Here is a 5,645-nt window from a genome sequence, read left to right on the forward strand (position 1 = left end):
TCTCCCTCTCCCTCCCGTGACACCTCTCCTTCTCGCAGTGCTCGGCGAAGCCCTACCGAGATCGCCGTAGTTTCCAGCACCACGCCGTCGTGCTGCTGGATCTCCATCAACCTCTTCTTCCTCCTTGCTGGATCAAGTTGGAGAAGACGTCTTCCCAATCGTACGTGTGTTGAACGCGGAGGTGCCGTCCGTTCGGCGCTAGGTCATCGGTGATTTGGATCACGACGAGTATGACTCCATCAACCCTGTTCTCTTGAATGCTTCCGCGCGCAATCTACAAAGGTATGTAGATGCACTCCTTTCTCTGCTAGATGACTCCATAGATTGATCTTGGTGATGCGTAGAAAATTTTAAAATTCTGCTACGTTCCCCAACAGTGGCATCATGAGCTAGGTCTATGCATAGTTTCTATGCACAAGTAGAACACAAAGCAGTTGTGGGCGTGGATATTGTCAATTTGCTTGCCGTTACTAGTCTTATCTTGATTCGGCAGCATCGTGGGATGAAGCGGACCGGACCGACCTTACACGTACGCTTACGTGAGACTGGTTCCACCGATTGACATGCACTAGTTGCATAAGGTGACTGGCGGGTGTCTGTCTCTCCCACTTTAGTCGGATCGGATTCGATGAAAAGGGTCCTTATGAAGGGTAAATAGAAATTGGCATATCACGTTGTGGTTTTGGCGTAGGTAAGAAACATTCTTGCTAGAAACCTATAGCAGCCACGTAAAAAACTTGCAACAACAATTAGAGGACGTCTAACTTGTTTTTGCAGCATGTGCCGTGTGATGTGATATGGCCAAAAGGATGTGATGAATGATATATGTGATGTATGAGATTGATCATGTTCTTGTAATAGGAATCACGACTTGCATGTCGATGAGTATGACAACCGGCAGGAGCCATAGGAGTTGTCTTTATTTATTTATGACCTGCTTGTCAACATAGACATCATGTAATTACTTTAATTTATTGCTAAAGCGTTAGCCATAGTAGTAGAAGTAATAGATGACGAGACAACTTCAAGAAGACACGATGATGGAGATCATGGTGTCATGTCGGTGACAACGATGATCATGAAGCCCCGAAGATGGAGATCAAAAGGAGCAAATGATATTGGCCATATCATGTCACTATTTGATTGCATGTGATGTTTATCATGTTTTACATCTTATTTGCTTAGAACGACGGTAGCTTAAATAAGATGATCCCTCGTAATAATTTCAAGAAAGTGTTCCCCCTAACTATGCACCATTGCGAAGGTTCGTTGTTTCGAAGCACCACGTGATGATCGGGTGTGATAGATTCTAACGTTCGAATACAACGGGTGTAAGCCAGATTTACACACGCAATACACTTAGGTTGACTTGACGAGCCTAGCATGTACAGACATGGCCTCGGAACACGGAAGACCGAAAGGTCGAGCATGAGTCGTATAGAAGATACGATCAACATGAAGATGTTCACCGATGTTGACTAGTCCGTCTCACATGATGATCGGACACGGCCTAGTTAACTCGGATCATGTTTCACTTAGATGACTGGAGGGATGTCTATCTGAGTGGGAGTTCATTGAATAATTTGATTAGATGAACTTAATTATCATGAACTTAGTCTAAAATCTTTACAATATGTCTTGTAGATCAAATGGCCCACGTTGTCCTCAACTTCAATGCGTTCCTAGAGAAAACCAAGCTGAAAGATCATCCTCATAGCTGCCAAGCGTTGTCCTCAACTATATGGACTGGGTCCGGAACCTGAGGATCATCCTCATAGCTGCCAAGAAAGATTGTGTCCTAGAAGCACCGCTAAGTGACGCACCCGTTCCACAGAACCAAGACGTTATGAACGCTTGGCAGACACGTGCTGATGATTACTCCCTCGTTCAGTGCGGCATGCTTTACAGCTTAGAACCGGGGCTCCAAAAGCGTTTTGAGAGACACGGAGCATATGAGATGTTCGAAGAGCTGAAAATGGTTTTCCAAGCTCATGCCCGGGTCGAGAGATATGAAGTCTCCGACAAGTTCTTCAATTATAAGATGGAGGAAAATAGTTCTGTCAGTGAGCACATACTCAAAATGTCTGGGTTGCATAACCGCTTGACTCAACTGGGATTTAATCTCCCAGATGACGCGGTCATTGACAGAATCCTTCAGTCGCTTCCACCGAGCTACAAGAGCTTTGTGATGAACTTCAATATGCAGGGGATGGAAAAGACCATTCCTGAGGTATATTCAATGCTGAAATCAGCAGAGGTGGAAATCAAAAAGGAACATCAAGTGTTGATGGTGAATAAAACCACTAAGTTCATGAAAGGCAAGATTAAGAAGAACTTCAAGAAGGACGGCAAGGGAGTTGCCGCGCCCGGTAAGCAAGCTGCCGGAAAGAAGCTAAAGAATGGACCCAAGCCCGAGACTGAGTGTTTTTATTGCAAGGGAAGTGGTCACTGGAAGCGGAACTGCCCCAAATACTTAGCGGACAAGAAGGCCGGCAACACTAAAGGTATATGTGATATACATGTAATTGATGTGTACCTTACCAGTACTCGTAGTAGCTCCTGGGTATTTGATACCGGTGCGGTTGCTCACATTTGTAACTCAAAGCAGGAGCTACGGAATAAGCGGAGACCGACGAAGGACGAGGTGACGATGCGCGTCGCGAATGGTTCCAAGGTCGATGTGATCGTCGTCGGCACGCTACCTCTACATTTACCTACGGGATTAGTTTTAAACCTCAATAATTGTTATTTAGTGCCAGCTTTGAGCATGAACATTGTATCAGTACCTCGTTTAATTCGAGATGGCTACTCATTTAAATCTGAGAATAATGGTTGTTCTATTTATATGAGAGATATGTTTTATGGTCATGCTCCGTTGGTGAATGGTTTATTCTTAATGAATCTCGAGCGTAATGTTACACATATTCATAGCGTGAATGCCAAAGGATGTAAGGTTGATAATGATAGTCCCACATACTTGTGGCATTGCCGTCTTGGTCACATAGGTGTCAAACGCATGAAGAAGCTCCATGCAGATGGACTTTTGGAGTCTCTTGATTACGAATCATTTGACACGTGCGAACCATGCCTCATGGGTAAAATTACCAAGACTCTGTTCTCAGGAACAATGGAGCGAGCAACCAACTTATTGGAAATCATACATACTGATGTGTGCGGTCCAATGAGTGTTGAGGCTCGCGGTGGCTATCGTTATATTCTCACCCTCACTGATGACTTGAGTAGATATGGATATGTCTACTTAATGAAACACAAGTCTGAAACCTTTGAAAAGTTCAAGGAATTTCAGAGCGAGGTTGAGAATCAACGTGACAGGAAAATCAAGTTCTTGCGATCAGATCGTGGGGGAGAATACTTGAGTCACGAATTTGGCACACACTTAAAAAAATGTGGAATAGTTTCACAACTCACGCCGCCTGGAACACCTTAGCGTAATTGTGTGTCCGAAAGTTGTAATCGCACTCTATTGGATATGGTGCGATCTATGATGTCTCTTACCGATCTACCGCTGTCATTTTGGGGCTATGCTTTAGAGACTGCCTCATTCACTTTAAATAGGGCTCCGTCGAAATCCGTTGAGACGACACCGTATGAATTATGGTTTGGGAAGAAACCTAAGCTGTCGTTTCTAAAAGTTTGGGGATGCGATGCTTATGTCAAGAAACTTCAACCTGAAAAGCTCGAACCCAAATCGGAAAAATGCGTCTTCATAGGATACTCTAAAGAAACTATTGGGTATACCTTCTACCTCAGATCCGAAGGCAAGATCTTTGTTGCCAAGAATGGGTCCTTTCTAGAGAAAGAGTTTCTCTCGGAAGAAATAAGTGGGAGGAAAGTAGAGCTTGATGAAGTATTACCTCTTGAACTGGTAAGTGGCGCAGCTCAAGAAAATGTTCCTGAGGTGCCTGCACCGACTAGAGAGGAAGTTGATGATGATGATCATGAAACTTCAGATCAAGTTGCTACTGAACTTCGTAGGTCCACGAGGACACATTCCGCACCAGAGTGGTACGGCAACCCTGTCTTGGAAATCATGTTGTTAGACAACGGTGAACCTTTGAACTATAAAGAAGCGATGGCGGGCCCAGATTCCGACAAATGGCTGGAAGCCATGAAATCCGAGATAGGATCCATGTATGAAAACGAAGTATGGACTTTGACCGACTTGCCCAATGATCGGCGAGCCATAGAAAATAAATGGATCTTTAAGAAGAAGACAGACGCGGATGGTAACGTAACCATCTATAAAGCTTGTCTTGTCGCTAAGGGTTATCGACAAGTTCAAGGGGTTGACTACGATGAGACTTTCTCACACGTAGCGAAGCTGAAGTCCGTCCGAATCATATTAGCAATTGCCGCATTCTATGATTATGAGATATGGCAAATGGACGTCAAAACGGCATTCCTTAATGGTCTCCTTAAGGAAGAATTGTATATGATGCAGCCGGGAGGTTTTGTCGATCCTAAGAATGCTGACAAGGTGTGCAAGCTCCAACGCTCGATTTATGGGCTGGTGCAAGCATCTCGGAGTTGGAACATTCGTTTTGATGAGATGATCAAAGCATTTGGGTTTACGCAGACTTATGGAGAAGCCTGCATTTACAAGAAAGTGAGTGGAAGCTCTGTAGCATTTCTCATATTGTATGTGGATGACATACTGTTGATGGGAAATGATATAGAATTCTTGGAAAGCATAAAGGCCTACATGAACAAGTGTTTTTCAATGAAGGATCTTGGAGAAGCTGCTTATATATTAGGCATCAAGATCTATAGAGATAGATCGAGACGCCTCATTGGTCTTTCACAGAGTACGTACCTTGACAAGATATTGAAGAAGTTCAAAATGGATCAGTCAAAGAAGGGGTTCTTGCCTGTATTGCAAGGTACGAGATTGAGCACGGCTCAATGCCCGACCACGGCAGAAGATAGAGAAAAGATGAGTGTCGTCCCCTATGCCTCGGCCATAGGGTCTATCATGTATGCTATGCTGTGTACCAGACCTGATGTAAACCTTGCCGTAAGTTTGGTAGGAAGGTACCAAAGTAATCCCGGCATGGAACACTGGACAGCGGTCAAGAATATCCTGAAGTGCCTGAAGAGGACTAAGGATATGTTTCTCATTTATGGAGGTGACGAAGAGCTCGTCGTAAAGGGTTACGTCGATGCTAGCTTCGACACAGATCTGGATGACTCTAAGTCACAAACCGGATACGTGTATATTTTGAATGGTGGGGCAGTAAGCTGGTGCAGTTGCAAGCAAAGCGTTGTGACATGATCTACATGTGAAGCGGAGTACATGGCAGCCTCGGAGGCAGCACAAGAGGCAATCTGGGTGAAGGATTTCATTATCCACCTAGGAGTCATACCCAATGCGTCGGGCCCGATGACTCTCTTCTGTAACAACACTGGAGCTATTGCCCTTGCCAAGGAGCCCAGGTTTCACAGGAAGACCAGGCATATCAAGCGTCACTTCAACTCCATTCGTGAAACTATTCAAAATGGAGATATAGATATTTGTAAAGTACATACGGACCTGAATGTGGTAGATCCGTTGACTAAACCTCTCCCTAGAGCAAAACATGATCAACACCAGAACTGCATGGGTGTTCGATTCATCACAATGTAAC

This window comes from Triticum dicoccoides, chromosome 1A (genome assembly GCF_002162155.2).
Source record: "Triticum dicoccoides isolate Atlit2015 ecotype Zavitan chromosome 1A, WEW_v2.0, whole genome shotgun sequence".
NCBI lineage: Eukaryota > Viridiplantae > Streptophyta > Magnoliopsida > Poales > Poaceae > Triticum > Triticum dicoccoides.